Genomic DNA, 20,032 nt, shown 5'->3' on the forward strand with positions numbered 1-20,032 from the left:
ATGGTCAAAATTTTGATATTTCCGCTCTTTGCCTCTATCCAGTATGGGAAACTATTTTGAGCAGTCATGGGACAGAATATAGCTTCTCACCCAGCTCTCATTATATTTTATTGTGATCTAAAGATATTCCATTATTCTTTCTTTAATTGTCAGACAGTGTCCTCTGGGCTTTGGAATAACCTTACATTTTTAGATAGCCAATTTCTGCCTGCTCTAATAATTATTTCTTGTAACTTCCAACTTTAAATTCCAGAAGATTTCCTGAGCTGCATCAGGACAAAAGAAAGACCTTTCGAAGATTTGTTTTTTTTTTTTCTTCAATGAAAAATGGATGGGATAGAGAAAGCTCTCCATGAAAGACGCCTGAATGCCCCTGTGGTCAGGACACTTCCTTAGAATGTGGGAGACCTTACTTCAGACTAGACTAGGTGCTGGAAGAAGTTCATTAGTCTTCTTACTATTCTAAAATAAGCTTATTTTTTGGAGGTATTGGGTTTTTTTACAAAATTATATATATATTCATGGAGAGGTAGGAAAAGAAATCATTTGGAGGGGGGTGAGGTTGATTTTTTTTTTTTTTTTTTTTTTTTTTTTTTTTTTTTTTACTGCCTAGGGTTTAGGAAGTTCACCTGAAATGAGCAAAGTGGAACAGTTCCAAAAAGAAAGAGTGAAAGAAACTCACTGCAAGATATCTAATAGGACACTGTTTATGGCACTCCATTAGCTGTGTTGGAGTTTCCCTTCTCTCTTTCCCTGTCTCACTGAATGGGTTGACAGAGTCTAGACAGGGAGCCAGATAGCTAAGATGACAGGGATGAGACACTGCAGCAGCTCAGATCAATAATGAAGTGATCAAAAACAAATAATTGAAACTGCTGGAGCTCAAAGTACAGCTTACAGGCCTATTCTGGTCCACAGAGCCAAGTCATCTGGACCCTGGGGCTTCCAACAGGTCTAGAAATTTGGCAGCGGGGGAGCAGCGGCAGTGTTAATTGCCGTGACTCTCAGAGCTCCATGGCAATTAATGCTGCTTATGTTCCCGCATCACTAAATCTTTGGACCATGGGGAGCTCCACGGGCCAGACGACATGGCCCTGCATGCTGGATTGGGCTTGCATACAGAGCCAGTCTGTAGCTGGATGTGGCACAGCATGTGGGATCGGTTGGTGGGCTAGATATGGCATGGACTGGCTGCACCTCACCCAAAAATGTCAGAAAAGCTGTGCACCGCTGATTTAAACAGATAAGAAATTCTGTCTTGGAGCTGAAGATCCTTTTGCAACCAAAGTTTTGCTGAAACTAGAACAATCCTGTGATTTGTCTTCAACAAATAAACGTTTTCAACCATTTTGTTGCATCAGTCTTGACCAGGTCTATCCATTAAACCATTCCTGCCAGCACTTCTATTGAAGGCCTTCTTGTCAGCTCTCTTTATTCTTTGCTTCACTGGTTTAGGACTTAAGGGAGTTATACTTTTGAGTATGGCATCAAAGTCAGCATGATGCCAACCAATGTTTGCAAGGGGCTTGTAAGGCAAAGTTCTCATTATGCATGACAGATCATGCGAAACTTGTGTACCCTAGAATGAACAAGATTTTCTAACAGTTACTGTGGTGTAAGTTCCAGTGATTTCAGGAAGACACCTAAACTTTCTCCAACCGGCATCTTGCAATTTCAATATTGCATTGAACAGTAACAGAGAACAAATATCTGAACCATCTAGTTCAGTATCCTTTACTTAAATAAAAGTACAGAATACTTTCTGCCTTGTGCTTAAGTGTGATGGTCTTACCTAGTAAGTCTGAGTAATAGTGCTGGTTGAGCACTGGAAACTTCATCTCACAGAACACTGTAGCATGTCAGTGGGCTGATGTGGCTCTGACTCCAAGCCCAGGCCTGGGCTTGGAGTCAGAGCCACAGCCACAGGTTGTACAGGAGCAGTCAGAGGTAACAGTGGCTGGACGGGTCAGAGGCTGTGGTGGGGAGAGGCAGCCAAGGTGGCAGGTGCCAGGGGGTGCAGGCAGGAAAAGGCCCAGGTACTGCAGTGGCGGGAATGGGAGGCAGAGTGTGGAAAATGGGCAAGGAGGGCAGGTGGCAGGGAGTAAGGGGCAGGAATCCTCCCACTTGACTTCCCCACTCCCTGACCCACTACCACTGCTTGTCTCACTTGGGGGAGGATGAATATAAAATGAGCCTCCAATAACTAGATTCTGGACATGGAAAATTATAATCAATTTATAAAATTTTCCATGTATAAAATCGAATTATTGAGGGGCCATCTTAAATTTAAAGTAGCCTTGGATATGGTTAAATATGGCAAACAAATCAATTATACAAAGAACATATTTCAAACAGTGTTTGTAGTATTATGGGTTTTAAGAATGCTCCAATTTTGGTGCTTTTTACTTTTAAATGCCTTTGGAAGTTGTTTTTTCAGTGTTAAATAGCCAAGAGGTCGGCTCTTGACCACTGGCTCACTATGAACATACTGAGTGTGTGTATGTATCTTGGCAGATGTTGGCAAACAATATTATGTAGTCTAATGAATCCACCATAACACTTAAAGTTTGTAATAATAACCTGGTCAGAGTTCATCAGTCCATGGGTTATACTGAACTGCAAATTCATGGACAATCAGATATCATTTGAAGTAGCCACAGCATACATTTTTGTGAAGACCCATGCATTTTCAACATTGGTTTCTGTATTATATATCAGAATTATTTAATCAGAAAGAATCCCCACAGTGAAATCCTCCTGAAAGCATCAGGGTTCAGTGTCACATTACCCAACTTTCATAGTTTAAATATGGAACTAAAAGGTTCTAGGATTTTTTAATTTGGGAGAGGGGGAGGGAAGGATGAACACAAGACAAGTCTTGCTTTTTCCTTGGAGGAAAATCATCCCCATCAATTTGAAGGTTCAATGACCTCTCTCAAGGTCTTCTATTTTTGGTTAGAACTGTCGTGTTTCTGTTAACTATTCATGGCTGAGAAGTAAAAAATGTGCAATTAAAGCAACAACACTTGACAGAATGTGAGTCAGCATTTGAATAATGTACACCTTGGGTGAATAATTAGGCACAAGGTAAAGCAAAGGCAAGCACCACAGGGCACCTAAGATGAGCACTAATCAGCACTAACATACAAGGCCAAGAGTCTGGTGTTGATTATAAACATGTGTTGCAGTCCTAGTTAATGACTTGCACTGCCAGGGGGAGGGAGAAGTCATACCCCAAAAGTTTTGACCCCAGATACTGTCTTCTCTCTCCCTCCTCCCAGCTCCCCCTCCACCACACACCCACACATTAGTTCTTCTACAAATGAATAGATATTAGAAGCAGGGGTTTAGGTTGTAGCTGTGTTGGTCTAAGGATATAGGCAGACAAGGTTTCTTGGGTGAATTTGATATCTTTTATTAGACCAACCCAAATGGTTGGAGAATAGTTATTAAGCAAGCTTTCGGGTTCAAAAACCCTTCATCAGGCTAAGGACACTGCAGCAGTTGCTGCGTGCTCTTCCTGGATGGAATGTAAAGTAAACAAGCCACGGGCTGGGCTGGGCTGGGCTGGGCTGGGCTGGGGAGTCAGTTGCCAGGCAGATTGTAATGTATCAAAAATCCAATGTCTATGTTTAGTCCCTGATCTCTAGTATCCAGCAGGCTGATGAAATGGAGCTCATAGGCTCGTCTCTGGGATGTGTTGTGTAAATTTCCCTTGAGGATCAGGACTGAGAGATTGGAGAGAGAGTGGCCCTCGTGTGAGAAATGTGCCCCCACCGGTAATTGGGTGTTTCTGTCTTTGATGGATTTCCGGTGTGCGTTCATTCTGGTGCGCAGTTGTTGTCTGGTCTCTCCTACATATCTTCCATCAGGGCATTTGGTGCATTGGATGAGGTATACTACATTCCTGGAGGTGCAGCTGTAAGATCCTGGGATGCTGATGGCTCTGTTGTGGGGTGTAGTAATAGTGGAGGTGGTGGAGATGTGGGGGCAGGTTTTGCATTTCTTGTCATGGCACGGTCTGGATCCTTTTGGTGTGTTCTGGGCTTGAGGAAGTTTGCTTCTGGTGATGAGGTTGGCGAGGTTTGGTGCTTGTCTGAAGGCTAGGATGGGTGGCTCTGGGAAGATTTTTTTAAGAATAGGGTCTTTTTCTAATATGGGTTGCAATTTTTTGAGGATTTTCCGTACAGGTTCAAGGGATGGGTGATAGGTCATAACCAGCGGTGTGCGATTTGTGGGTGTTTTTCTCCTGTACTGCAGCAGTTCTTCACGTGGTATCCAGGTGGCTCTTTCAAACGTGCGATCTACCTCTCTGGAGGAGTGTCCTTGCTGGGTGAAAGCCTTTTTAAGATTGGCAAGGTGGCAATCCCGGGTGTTCTCTTCAGTACAGATGCGGTGGTATCTGAGGGCTTGGCTGTATATCACAGCCTTTTTGGTGTGTTTCGGGTGATTGCTGGTTCTGTGCAGATATGTGTGTTGGTCTGTGGGTTTCTTGTATACTGTGGTCTGTATTTTACCCTTCTGGATACTGATCCTTGTGTCTAAAAAGGGGATGTTGGTGCTGGAGTATTCTAAAGAAAGTCGGATGGAGGGATGGTGACTCTTGAATTTCTGGTGGAACTCAATTAGAGATTCCCGGTTCTCACTCCAAATGATGAAGATGTCATCGATATATCGTAAGTACAGCAAGGGTTTGATGGTGCAGTTCTTGAGGAAGTCTTCTTCCAGGTGGCTCATAAAAAGGTTGGCATACTGTGGGGCCATTTTAGTGCCCATAGCTGTTCCCATCATCTGGAGGAAGTGTTGATTATTAAAAGTGAAATTGTTGTGTGTCAGGGTGAAGTGTATGAGCTCAGTGATGTCTTTGGGTCTGTATTCTGGGTTGTAATCTTGTTCCTGTAGATATGTAAGGCAGGCATGGATGCCATCCTGGTGTGGGATGTTGGTGTATAGGCTGGTAACGTCCATGGTGGCTAGGAGTGTGTTGCTGGGAAGGTGGTCTATGTTTTTAAGTTTCCGTAGCAAGTCTGTGGTGTCTTGGACAAAACTTGCTCTGTGGGTGACAAGCGGTTTTAGGATGGATTCAACAAAACCTGATATTTCTTCAGTTAGGGTCCCATGGTTGGATATGATAGGTCTGCCAGGGTTCCCTTGTTTGTGGATTTTAGGGAGCATGTAAAAAGTCCCTGGGTTAGGTAGTGGGGGGATCAAGGTCTGTAGTTTTTCTTGTAATCTTGGTGGAAATGATTTGATGGTATTGTTGAGTTTTTTGGTGAAAAGGGGAGTAGGATCTTCTTGTAGTTCTTTGTAGTAGGTGGTGTCAGAGAGCTGTCTGTTGGCTTCCTTTATGTAATCCTCACAGTTTACTATCAAATCACTGATGTAGTATACCTCATCCAATGCACCAAATGCCCTGATGGAAGATATGTAGGAGAGACCAGACAACAACTGCGCACCAGAACGAACGCACACCGGAAATCCATCAAAGACAGAAACACCCAATTACCGGTGGGGGCACATTTCTCACAGGAGGACCACTGTCTCTCCAGTCTCTCAGTCCTGATCCTCAAGGGAAATTTACACAACACATCCCAGAGATGAGCCTATGAGCTCCATTTCATCAACCTGCTGGATACTAGAGATCAGGGACTAAACATAGACATTGGATTTTTGATACATTACAATCTGCCCGGCAACTGGCTCCCCAGCCCAGCCCAGCCCAGCCCAGCCCCTGGCTTGTTTACTTTTCATTCCATCCAGGAAGAGCACGCAGCAACTGCTGCAGTGTCCTTAGCCTGACGAAGGGTTTTTGAACCCGAAAGCTTGCTTAATAACTATTCTCCAACCATTTGGGTTGGTCTAATAAAAGATATCAAATTTACCCAAGAAACCTTGTCTGTCTAGATATTAGAAGGTTATTTTTAAAAGAAATATATTCTTCACTGGTCTTTTTTTTCTTGTGAGGACAACATTTTTGTCATCCCACCATACTATATAAAGCATGTCATATGATTCAGGTAAACGGTGCATTGAACCATGAATAACACCAAGCAAACAGCCCACAAAAGCATCATGAGCTAAAAGTTATACACTAAAATTATTTGGTGAATACTGACAAATTATGAATACATTCACAGAAATCAGATTAATTCATGAGTGATTCACAAAGAGAACAAAGAACTAAATTTATAATTGATACTAGTAAGAATGAATAGCTCAATCAGCTCTAATAAATATTTCTTTAACACGCATGAATAGTAGTGACCTGAGTTATTTACTAAGCAACCACATAATACAGTAAGATATTTTTATAATTCCTCACGGGAAATAATAGTAACTATGTAACAAAGCATACTGTTGCTGCTGAGTAAGCTCCTGAATAACATGATCAATAAATTGTTTTCACAACCCTATTTTATTTGTAGATGGTTTCTTTATATGGTCATATAGGTAGGAACCTTCTGAAATTGCAATTTCATGGATTTTGCAGAAATTGTGAACTCCAGCATTGCCTGCGAAATCAGACAACGCCTGTGAAATCTGTGGGGGGGAAAAAAACTTATGAAAATAAAATGCTGGCTCCCCAGAGGGAGCCAGCAGTCCCCGTGTTACTGTGGCCCAGCTGTGCAGCCCACTGGGGTGGGAATGGAGGTTGTTAGCATGAAAAGCATCCCAAGATGGCTGCTCCCCTCACCCCTTGCTGCTCATTGGCTAAGATGCCTGTTGTGTGGCCCTGTCCCTCCAACAATTGATGATGAAGGATGGGACCAAATGACGGACAGCCTTTGCAACCAATCATCAGCGAGGGGTAGGGCTGTATGATGGACAGCCCCTGCAACCATCCAGTGGCAAGGTGCCGGGCCACTTCAGCCAATCAGAGGCAATCAGCCTGTGAAACTGGCAGCTGGCCCAATGATCTTCCCATGAAATTGGCTGGCAGTCTACTTGAGTTGTGTAGATACAGGTGTATTTCAGAGCAGTGTTCACTGATGGAAATACCAAAATATGCTTCCTACTACCACAAGGGTTTCTGGAGGTGGCTGTTGGCTAACAAAGTACTCATGACTCCATGAAATTTTCTGACAGCAGAAAGGCCTTTTGAACACCTCTTTTGAAAGTGCTCTGAGAGAGTTTGCTGACTGGATAAAATGAAATGATTTGACAGAAACATGTTATTTCATTGATTTTTTTAATGGGAAAGTATGAAATCTTTTTATTTCAACTTTATTCTTATAATATAAATGATGGTCTAATATTACATTTGAAATGTCAACAGCAAAAAATAGCATAAGTCCAGAATATTTTTTTCATTAATACTTGCAATATTTTACAATTTGGTCCCAAGAGAATTTTCCCCACTGAAATGAACCCATTCTTACTTTTTCTGACCAACTTTAACTAAGAGTAGGTGCAGCTACACAAGATGCTACATCACCATAGCAAAAAGCTACAGTGACATAATGTGTCACTATGGTGATGTAGCACTGGCAGACGCTAACCATGATGCTGCCGCTCAGGCCCTCTCAGAGGTCAAGAGAGACCCGGGACACTTCCATTTTTTGAGGCTCAAAATACAATGCAATAATATGTAATAAATGTTCCTTTTTCATTTAACAAGTGCTTTCTAGCTTTTTTCTTCTTCTTTCAATCCTATCAGTGTATCTTTGTGTCTGTATGTATAAGCTCATTTGGAGATAACGTCAAAAGTCTAAATTTGAGGCCCTCCATGAATGAGAGGCCTGGGCCAAATGGCCCTCCTAGCCCCCCCTGTGATAGGCCCTGCTGCCGCTACTGTGCAGTAGCTCATTGCTACTGTACAACAGCGGTGGCATCACGGTTAGTGCCTGCTTGTTATTGCTGCGCAGTAGGATTGAAAACAACCTGTGCACCACCTGCACAGTTGGTATGGCACAGTCATGGCCATGTGCAGATGCACCCACTGTCACCTACTTCTCCCTGTACCCTCAGCATAGTCACAACACTTTCTCTAATACTACCACAATCCTCTCATTCATATTAAAATTTTCCTTCCTCCTTATATACTAGCCATTAGGCTTTTAGTTTTGCTTTCTAAGCCTGTGTTGCTTTTTAGCCCCAGTCTACTATTGAAAATGTCTCCATGAAGACTCAACAATTCTCTCAATCCCTCTGCTGTGCTGCAAACTGCAACAAACTCAATCTCATACCCAGACTGCTCATAACCAGCCAAAAATTGACAGAGCCTGTCAGCCATGTGACTGGATTTTCAAAGGCCCCAAATCAGAATATTAAAGAAAGAATATAAAATTATTTTTTTAATTTGGAAAAGTAGGAGCTGGTCCCTACTGGCCCAGAGGAATGAGGAACCAGAATTTTCCAACATTTTAAATCAGGGGTGAAAACTTGTTTGGCTCCCTGGGCTGGGTCCAGATGACAGGGCTCCTCATAGGCCAGGTCTGGACCTACCTTCAGTAAAGCAGGGTGAGTACAGCAGAGTGGGTAGCAGCAGGGAACCACAGGAGTAAAGACAACTGTTGCTCACCCCACTGCCACCCAAATATATCCCCAGTAGGACTCCATAACCCAAAATTCAGCACAAGGCCTTGCCTCCAAATTCACAACCCCAAGAGCTCCACAAGCTGGATGAGACAGCTGTAAGCACTGGTTTGGCACTTGCACTGTAAATAATAATATAAACTTTCAGGTGCGTACCTTATGGTGAAATGAACCTTCAAAGGTTTACTTGTTCTTCCAAGTTCATGTCTCAGTATGGATTCCAAAGGTCTCATTGATCAATTTGAAAAAGCAACTAGAGTATGAGACAGAAACTAGTGGTTTAATAATATCACAGGGAAAATGGCATCACCTCACCACCTGGCACTGTCAAGAATTTACTGTGATACATACCAAGTCATCTCAACAAAAAGTTTCACACGTGTGTGAATTACAAATAACCATAATTAGGTTACACATGTGTGAATTAGAAGTAACCGTAATTGTTCCACTGCAACAAACTAATGTTTCAGTGTCTGTTTTCATGCTGAAATGTTATGAAAAGTCAAAACTTTCCACAGAACAGAAATGTCAAAAAATGTTTGACTCAGAAAGGTTGATATATTTCACGTCGGCATTTTCAATTAAAACATTTCAAAGCCCTAGAAATAGAAAAGATTTGCTTTGGCTTCTTGATCTATATTTTAAAATTAAACTGAATTTTCCCATAAGGCTATGGAAGCTGTTGTTAGTCTCCGTGCTCTCCTATGGGCCAGGCTTCCTAACTAAACTGCTTCAGCAACACTCTCATAACATTCTTGCCCACCTTGGGTCCTGGAATATAGTTTCATAGTTGGTAAGGTCAGAAGGGATATGAGCAGATCATCAAGTCTGACCTCCTACCATGGGCAGGAAAGAGTTCTGGGGTTAAATGACCCCAGCTAGGTGTCTATCTAGTCTCCTTTTGAAGACCCCCAGGGTAGGAGTGAGCACCACTTCCCTTGGAAGTTGGTTCCACGCCCTGACTGTGCAGTAATGCTTCCTGATATCTAGCCTGAATCTACTCTCTGTCAACTTATGATCATTATTCCTCATTACTCCCAGTAGTGCTCATGGGAACAGGGACTCTCCCATTGCCTTTTGGTCCCCCTTGGTCAGTTTGTAGATGGCCACCAGATCCCCTCTCAGCCTTCTCTTGTGGAGGCTGAACAGGTTCAGGTCCCGTAGCCTCCCCTCATAGGGCCTGCCTTGCTGCCCCTGATCATACAAGTGGCCCTCCTCTGGACTCTCTCAATGCTGGCCACATCCCTCCTGAAGTGTAGCACCCAGAACTGGACGCAGTATTCCAATAGTTGATCCAATATGGGCTATCACAGAAACTAGCCTCACCTCCTACCACTCCTTGGCACATTAGAGATATCAGATTACTAGCGCCAAGGAATAAAAGTTTCTTAAACACACTTCCATCTCTAGTCCATATATGACATAAACAATATTCTACAGAAAGGGGGTAGGAGGGAGAGAAGAGAAATGGAAAGCAGTACTAGACCAAATTACTAAATGTTGGTAATACAAAAATTGTTCAGGGTGCAGCCTTGACAGGCACTGAAAAGGAGCCATCATGTGTATTTCCCAACTGGATCACATCTTTAGGAAGTAACAGTCCATGAATGCATAGATACCAAACTTTCCTTTGGCCTAAAAGAAGGTGTAAGCAGGTCACTTACCCCATTGTTTTAGATAGGTGAGTCAGCTCTGATTTCAGGTTCTTTGATAGGTGTATTCTACATAGAACAACCTAGCTTCCATAGTCAACAGAATGAACAAGCAAAGGAATAAATCAAAGCACTCTGACTTCAGGCATCAGAAGAAGGGCAAACTCAGCTGGGCTTCTTCCTCGCACAGCAGCGTACCCACTTCCTCTACCAGCACTCCCTCATATAGTTCTTAAGACTTCTGGTGGCTCTACTCTCATTAGTGGGATATCACTACTAGTTGGGCCCCAGCCAGGAAACCTATTATTGACTGCCTGCAGCTGGGTTCCAAGCCCTTTAAGGGTCAAGCACCTTCCTAGAGACCATTTCTAAAATTACTCAATAAAAGGTATTCAAGAAAGGATGTGTACATTTGAGCCGATTCATAATATAGGACTGGGAAGGACTTCTGTCATGATATGTGCATTGGGTAAATCATGTTAGTTAGCCAGTTGCTATTGCTGAATTTTTCACCAGTGTTTGCATTCATGTTTTATAGGTAAAATTCAGGATTGAAAATTATGAAATAATATGAGCCTCATTAGCCAAAACAGATTTTTAAACATAATTACAGAAAACAAAACGAAGATGGGCAGATGAATGTATTTAAGTAGGATATTACAATATCAAAAGATAATAATCCAAATAACAATTTGATATGTTAACAGAATCTTACGTACAAAAAAAAATATCCTATTCTATGCTACTATAGGCAGTTAACTATGGTGCCAACATGAAACTTTGAATTATTAGTGCGCCAAATAAGTTTATATACCAACAGAATTTTAAGACTGCCTGTGGGAGTTCAGACAACTCTAGGGTTAGTATCTGGAAAGAGACACAATTTGTTTAATTATCAAATTATGTTAATGTAATACTGCCAAATTTTTTGCAATGGCTAAAACATGGCAAAAATTTTAGCTTGTAAGCCAATTCATAGTTACTTCTGTTTTTTGTCTATGGTGTTGACTTGTCTCAAGCTCAAAGGGCCTTTGTACATGCCACAAAATTGGCCTTTAAAGCAGCTTAAATGCCCTTTTGCACCACTTTAATGGAATTGCTGTTTGCATGCTTGGCAGCATATTCCGCTTTAAATGAGTTTGGTACGCAGCATGATAAAACACCTCTGAGGTGTCTTAGTTTGCTACCTAACAAAGTGCAGCAGTGCATGGGGCACTGGAAGCCAATGTGTTCAGGGCTTGGCAGGCCCCGTGCAGCTCATGGGCTGTGGGAACCAGAGGCAGTCTATGCAGGCAGGCTACACTGAAAAAAAGAAGTGGAGAGAGAGCCTGATCATTTTTCTTTTTTTCCCCTCCCCGGAGCCTGCCTTCCTGCCTGAGCTGTGTGGGGGCCTGGTGCTTCCCTCTGTGGCTGCAGGGGGGGCAGCACTTCCCTCTGCAGCTGCAACACCCCCAGGCAGCACCCACCCAGGCCAGGTGCCAGGGGGCAGGTGCCACCCAAACAGCTTAGGGACTACTCAGCCCATAGGCAGTTTGTCCCCCCTCCCTCTGAAGGGGCAAGTAAGGATCAGACCCCCACCCTTGTGTACACGCAAATGGTTTAGTTTGATTTAATTCTCCCTAAACTGAAGCAGTGTTTTAAAAACCCACCATTTCAATTTAGGGAGAATTAAACCAAATTAAATCCCGGTAGCATGTACAAGCAGCCAAAATGTGCATTATCTAGGCTGAACACTAAAACAATGAGTTATCTCCATTGACTCCTCCCCCATACCATTTTTTGTCATGTTTTTCCAAAACAGACTTTTTTACAAAAAAAACCAACAAAGAAAAAACACCAGCCCATGAGGCATTACTGCTGTACGGAAGATTTCCGTCCCCTCAACTCAGCATACATTTCTTGACTTTAATTTCTAAATATATAATATGAAACTTGTTAGTGGAACAAAAGTATGCATCATACACTTCAGTAATTTGCAAGCTTTTAACTGAGGTATACATGTTCTGAGAAGCACTTAGCTTAAAAATAACTAAGTTGTCACTTGAATAATCAAAACACCTCTTTTTGCTACTTATCAGTTAGAACTGGCATGGAGATTTGTTCATCCAGCTCAGTTTTACAGTAACAGTGACTTGTTTCTTGAGATACAGACTGTAAATTCATTCAGGTAATTTTTATTTTTCATGATGTTAACAGCTTTATTCTTGTTTTCATTCTGCATTTCACAGTAGCCTTTCTGAAGAAAACTTGAAAGAAACAGAATTAATGGGATTCTCATCACTGAAAGGATTTGCATTGTTATCAAGCAGGGGAGCGCTCTCTTTCCAGCCAAGTGGTAACAATCCCACTTAAAGTTTCTCATCCAAATATTTTCACTTCAGATGTGTAACTTTTTACATTTTCTGCTCGTAGTGTAGATTTTCTTCCTGGTAGAGTCAATTATAGAGTAATTTGCACTTCTGATAAAGATCTGAAGTTTCAAACCAGAACATGAACAATGTCCACTGTCATCAACTAAGAAGAGAAGTGCCTTGACTTGAATTTCTGCAACTTTATCCTAGACACAGGAATCCTGTAATTCCCATGCAAATATTTTGGTGTATATATGCCAAATACTTGTTGATTTATTCTCCGGTCTTCAGCCTATTTTTGCAAGTTACTTTCTTAGGGTTCACTGGTAGGTGTAAATATTATTATTAAATCCCACATTTTTTTGTGTTATCATTACAAAATATTTTGAATATTTGACTTAGGGGAAGGACAAAAGGGAATCACACAAAAATAACAACAGCTCTGATTGTACCTTCAGGCGATCAATATGCTTTTATGTGAATCTTCTTACTTCATATACCAGAGCTTGTAACCAGAAAGGGGATTTGGTTTCTTTCTCACTTATGCTCTGAAATGCAACATAAGGTATACACCTATATTTATGCTCATCAGCCTGTTACAAATTATCTACAAAGCAGACTAGAAGGATAGGTATTGAATTCACCTGAACATAATCCACACCAAATGTTATTCTCAGAAATCGGAGACATTTAAATCATAGAAGCGTACAACTGGAAGGGGCTGCATGAGATCATTTGATCCTACTGCCTACACTGAAACAAGGGAAAATATACCTAGACCATCCATGACCAAAGAGACTACTCAAGGCCTGAGTTCTGGCTTCAAGTTCTTGAGAGGCATGCTTTGGAAGGCTCAATATGAGCACCCCTTACTGCAGACAACTTGTTAGTAGGACATCTAGATGCCCTTTTCACCCCCTAGGAAAGATAATGAGCCTAGCAGCAGATCCCAGAGACTGCTCTTTGATTGGCTTCTGATAACCAGGGATCTGGGTTTTCCTTTTGCCATAGAAAAATATGGTAAAACCTGGATGTTCTCATTTTAAGCAGAAAAATACAGGAGAAAGTGGGTTTCCCCTTGCAGAGTGGCAGAGTTCCAGCCTGCAAGGGGCTATGGGGAGTGGGAGAAGGACAGTCGTGCAAGGGGTATCATGTGCATTTTTGCATGTACACATGCACATGGCCACCTGGCAGCCTGGAGAGTAGCTTCCCATAAGTTGGGGGGTGGGGGGATGGATTTGAGACTCCCATAGTGAGGGGGGAGGGAGTCAGGCAGGGCTAGGGCTTGGGCTCGGCCTTGGGGCCCAGGGCTGGAATGTGTGGCTGCAGGGCCTTGGCAAGGAGTGGGACAGAGCTGTGGGTGGTGTGTCTAGAGGGGTGGGAGGAGGGCTGGCTCCCTGCTACTGCACACACTCCCAGGAGGAACATGGGGGGCACATGCCACTCAGATCTGTGTGTGGAGTGGAGGTGGGGCCAGGGTTGGGTTGCCTGCTGTGGACTCAGGGCTCCCCATCCTACTCCCCTCCCCCTGGAGCTTCTGCAGTCCCTTGGGTGGGACCCAGCATGGCAAGGCAGAGTGGGACTGAGTGGAGGAAGCTCGGTGCTGCTGCTGCAAGCCCCACACTGCCATGGCGAAGTGCCCCTGCCTGCCTGGCAGCAGTGGGAGGCATAACTCCATGCCACCAACCCCACTGCTGCTGGGTGGGCAGGGGGAATCTTGCCATGGCAGCATGAGGCTCACAGCAGTGGTACTGAGCTTGGAATAGCCCAATCTGCCCTGCTGCACTAGGTCTCACCTGCTAAGCCATGGAGGCCCAGGGTGGAAGGCAGCAGGGTAGGGAGCCCAAGTCCACAGCAGCCAGCCCACATCTGCCCCTGCCCATGGCTCCACTCTGGCTGTGCCACCTGCAGGGAAGGGGTAACTGGGCCCTGTGCTCTGCTCTGCCACAGCAGCCGCTGCCTCCCATGGGTGGCAGCCAGGGCTCAGGCACTGCTGTGGAGGGCAGGGAGCTGTGGACCCTGGTCCTTGGCCCCATTGCCCTGGCAGCTGGGACTCCTCCAGCAGGGCTGAGGGGTGGGAAGCTGTGGGTGGGGAGTAAGGGAATTTGGGTTTTTAAATCAGAACATTTACAATTTTTATCAGAGAACTTGTGATTTTTAAACAGAGAAAAGGAGGATCCCCATTAATAACATTATGTTTCATTTTATGGGGTGAATGTTAGTCCCTGGGTTAACTGCTATAGTTTTGTTACACTTTGTTACTAATGTTGCATACTGCCTTACAAGAAAAAGAAGACTCTGTGACATCTGGACAGAGAGAAAGCAGGAATCCCAAGGAGGACATGACGAACTGTGGTGGCACAATAAAAACTCTTTTTGAAGTGGAACGGTGTGCTATTTTGTTTGGGATACTAGCACTATGATCCCCTCCTTGCCTGTTAAAGAGGCAAACCCTTTCAGGAGCTGAGCAATGAAAGTTCTCTCTGTGGTGGGTGTGCTACAGTTAGCCAGGGACAAAGAAGAACCAGGGTTGCAAAGCCAGAAGCTTGTTCCTCAAGAAGCCACATGAGGGTTGGTGTCAGCGAGCCCTTCAGGAGGGAGACCGGACAAGGCTTGCTGGGGCGTCCTGAGATACCGCTTTCCCTGAAAGGGGCTGATCCATGACACAATCCCTGACACATGTTTGTATAACCTTCCAATGAAGGAGGTTCCATAAAAGCTTTATGCAGCCTATTCCAATACATCACCACCCTAAGAGCTAGAAAACTGTTAATAATATTGCACCGAAACCTTTCAGGACACAAATGTCCTGCACTTTCCTCAGTGCCCATTAAGAAGAATTCTTTACAGTTCTCTTTATAACAACTTTTTACACATATTGGATCTTTATAACAATTGCTTACACATATACACATATTGATTTCCCATGAGTAGTCACTTTTCCAGGCTAGAAAAAACAAACTCCTTCAACCTTTTTTCATAGATTTAGAAAACATGACCTCCTATCCTTCCAGTTGTTCTCTAGATTCAATTTTTCTAGAACTTTGTTAAAAAGCTGGACGCAGAACTCTAGCCTCTCAAGTGTTAAACTGAACATCCCAATTATCTTACACACATTTTTGGATGAGAATTTTTTTTTTGTTTTTTGCAACAGCCTCATATTCTTGACTCATTTAATTTATGAGTCACTATAACTCCCTAAGTAGCCAGTTATCTTTTCTTTTCTTTTTTGTCTTTTTTTTTTAAGGAGCCCCAAACCGTTTTTGGGGAAGGATGGCATATAAATCAAATAAACAAACAGTTACTCCTCTTTTTGTGTTTGATTATTTTTTTCTCTTTCCTACCTGGATCACTCTGTACTTGTTTCCAATGAACTTCCATTTGCTGATTTTGACTCTATTTCCAATTTGTCAAGATCATTCTGATTCTGTTTCCAAAATGGTCACAGTGGATGCATCTACATCTGTGTTTTACTGTGCTGTAGACTAATCTACTGCACCATGAATTGTCACTGTGTACACATGTACAACAATTAGAGTGCAGTAGACTAATTTACTGTGCCATCAGATAGTCCCAACACAAGTACTATCTGGCAGTGCAGTAAATTAATGTGTATAAATGCACGTGCAGATGGTGTTAAGGCTGGCTGGGGCACAAGGGTGCTTCAGTGTGCGGCTAGCCATCAGCCTGAAGCACCCTTGTGCCCCAGTTAGCCCCTCTGCAGCATGTGAAGCCCCACACCTGCTCTGACAGGACACTATGTGCTGCAGAGCAGTTGGCTGAGGCACAAACACATGAGCAGCCCCCATAGTTTAGCACCCTTGTGCCTGAGTAAGCCCCATTACTGCACATGGAGCCCTGTCAATGCAGTCCTGGGATGACAGGCTAAGCCCCTAGGTCCTCTGCCAGCCCAGGCTGTTCCCACTGGGCTCCATGTACTGCTCACAAATAAACTGTGGAGTTTATTCATGCACATTGATTGCATGTGTAGATCTTCCCTGTCAATTCAAGTGTGGTGACATCTGCACATTTTATAAATCTTTTCAGTCATACAAATAATTAGTGAACAAATGGACAGGGAAAGACCATTCTGGAATTCCACTTGACATATTCCCCAGTTTAATAGGGAGCCATTGATTAAATAATTTTTAAGAGTGCATTTTGAAATGGTTGTACAGTCTCATAGTGATTACATCTCAAATGTACTTATTCAGCTCACTTATGAAAATGGTATGTGGGACAAAATCCTTGCTACCATCATGATATGCCACAGAAATCACAAGAGCTCACATTTCAGATATTCCACATCAATTGCTTCCCACATAGCCACTAAGTCAATTACCTTGTAAAAGATTGTTTTTTTACATGAATGGGGTTGCCAATCTTGTGTTAGCTGTTTTTATCATCATAAAATATTTGAGCTATTTACAAAATTAATTGTTTTATAATTTAGTCCAGAATTGAACTTTAGGGATCAAAGTTAAGGTGACAGAGAGATCATTTCTGAGGTGTTCCCACCTACCATTTAAAAGAGAGCACTTGTCCTTTTCCCCCACTCATCTGTCCCTCATAAATTCCTGAAAACAATTACCAGTGCCATTCAGAGACTGTTTATTTAGTTCTGTAAATACTCTAAGGGGAAATTCATCCAGCCTCAGAGCTTGAACAAATCTATTTTGTATCTTCCTTAACTACAATATTTCCTTATTCTGGTCTGCACTCTTATTTCCTTGTTAAAAAATTAATTGTGTTACGTATCTGGCCAAAGTTAAACTTTTCTGTGAAGAAAGAAGTGAAAAAGACATTGACCATTTTACCCTTTTCTGCACCATCTATGATATCCTGTCATTCCCTAGATGGATGTAATCTTTCTTTTGTTTTCCACTCACTCCTAATTCAAGGATAGAAACTTTTTTGTTACCTTTCATGCCCCTTACTAATTTTGTACTTTGGCCTTTCTTAGCTTATCTTTAACATGCTTGTATAAATTCCTTTATACTCTTCCTTTACCCTGTGTCCTTGTTTCCACTTTTTGTGCAATCCCTTTTTATCTGTAGGTTCTTACAGAGCTTCTGAACAACCACAATGGTCTCTTACTTAGTTTCCATCTTTCCTTTGTATGGGGATCTTTGCCTTTTAGTCTTTATTTTAGTCTCCTACAGCAATTGCCAGTTCTCCTGAATTCCTTTATTTTCAGTTATCCTCCAAATGACCTTATCTCCCAGTTCCTTGAGTTTGTCACTTCTTTAAGTCCATTATTCTTATTTTTCAGCTCTCACACCTTTCTTTTTAAAAAGAGTGAACTCTATCATTTCATAATCACTTCCACTCCAATTACCATCCACCTTCAGATATTTAAGTACTTTTTATTAGCCAGAACCTCACGTAAAAGAGCAACTTTCTCAATAGTTTCTTCCATTCCTGACACAAAAATATGTTTCCATAAGATTTTAAGAACTATGTGTCCTACTGTATTTTTTTTCTAACAGACTGGAAATGAACAACCCCCCACTGCAGTATCACCAATGTGGATGCTTCTGAGGCCCCCTGTAAACATGCAGGTAAAGGCATGATGGGATCTAATATGAAATTCAAATAATTCTGCCTCCTGCCATGCCACACATGCATGACTGTGGGATTGCATATTGGATCCCATTGTGCCATACTGATGATTCAGAGGAAGCCTGATCCCAAGCTCCCCTTGCACCAGCAGGAAGCAAACTTCCATGGCTGTGGGCCCCATGCACCTGAGTTGTGGGGTTCCCAGCTGCAGGGGCACCCCATGCAGCCCTGGGGCTGGAGGATCACCACTGTGGCAATCTCTCTACCCAGGGGGTGCAGGAGACTGCTGGCGTGGGAGGATCACTGCAAGGGTGAACTCCTGACCCAGGGGTGTAGGAAAACACCTGGGGTTGGACAATGAAAGCAGGGTCACCCCTCCACCCACTCCAGAGGTGTGGGAAATGGGTTGCCATGATCCCCAAAGCTTCAGGGTGCAGGAAACCCTTGTACCCTGAAGATCACAGATGCCATGATCTTTGGGGCTTGGGGGGTTTATGCTGGGCATGGTGCACCCCTGAAGTTAGAAGTCTGCTACACCTGTAAATTAAAGCTGGATAGCAACCAGCTATAAAGTTAGTACACATTTTTTTAGGTCTAACTTTACAGCTGGTTGGAGCTTTTTTACTGTGTGATACCTATGTTGCATGTACAGGTGATCTCTAGGTAATTGCACAATTATTGGGAAATGCCTATAATGTCTCTGTAATCTGCCTCATTTCTCCACAAACTTGCCTTGAACACATTTAATCTGGATGCCTTATTACTTAGAGTCCAAAGGGTTTGAGGTAGAATTATAATGTGACCAACCAATAACACTTATTTTTAGTCCTTTGATGGAAACATCATACTTGCTTATCTTGTTTTGAGAAATATCCATGTTGCTGCTCCAGACATGTAATGTGCTAACAAAGAAGATGAAAATAACATATGGAAGTGACACGCCTTAGTATAATGCAAAATGTAGCAAATTGTAGACTTACTTTAAGAATTATTAGTCAAAATTGATTCTAACCTTCAGCATCAATTCTAATTTGAGCACAAAGTAGACAAATTATATATTCTTGGATACATACTTGGAACAGAGTAAAAGCACATTCTAAATGGGAATGTATACCTTGGTTACTATCTAAAGGAAAAATAATAGACTCAATTGGTGGGGCATGGGGGCAAGGGGCAATGGAAGAGAATTAAAAAGCATGTCACAGTGTAAGAAAGCAACCTTGCTGGGTACCTGATCCATCAAACAAATTGTATGTCTAAGATGACCTGAGGTGCAAAAAGCACAATCAAACCTTGAGGGATATGTATAGTAAAAATGATGAGAAACCACCATCCCATTAAGGCAGCCACTGATCAGAATGAAGGAGAGACTGGGTGTACGCCCTGTTCCAAATGGTACAAAGTGATACAAACAAGTGAGTAAATCAGTCAATATTTTCCAAATGAGATTTTCTTCAAGTCACACATACACACACACACAGCTTGAAGACAGATGCTGGAAAGGAGCAAGGGCTGTAGGATGTGTGGTACTGCTCAAATCTGTCTCACTGCTCGAGGCAATTGCTGAGAAAAGTATGTGTAAAATAAAGATATTCTCTTTCTGTTTGAAAAATGCATTGGGTTTAGATTTAGGGTTATGGAGTTTGGGCAAATTGAATTCCATGTAGTGTGGTCTATTGAGATATTTTCGGTGAGACTAAAAATACTGAAGCTCTGTCCCCACTGGCAAGATAGCAAAGATCAGAGGATTTTAAAGGTTTTTAAGGTTTTAAAGCAGAAATTCCTTATTATGAATTATTTGTATTATAGTACCACCTAGAGGACCCAATTGAGAGCAGACTTCATTGTGCTAGGTGCTGTGCAGATACAGGGTCTTTTAAGAAGTAGTCTTTGTCCAGACGAGCTTCCAGGCTGAATAAACATGATCAGTAA

Source organism: Alligator mississippiensis, chromosome 1 (genome assembly GCF_030867095.1).
Source record: "Alligator mississippiensis isolate rAllMis1 chromosome 1, rAllMis1, whole genome shotgun sequence".
Classification (NCBI taxonomy): domain Eukaryota; kingdom Metazoa; phylum Chordata; order Crocodylia; family Alligatoridae; genus Alligator; species Alligator mississippiensis.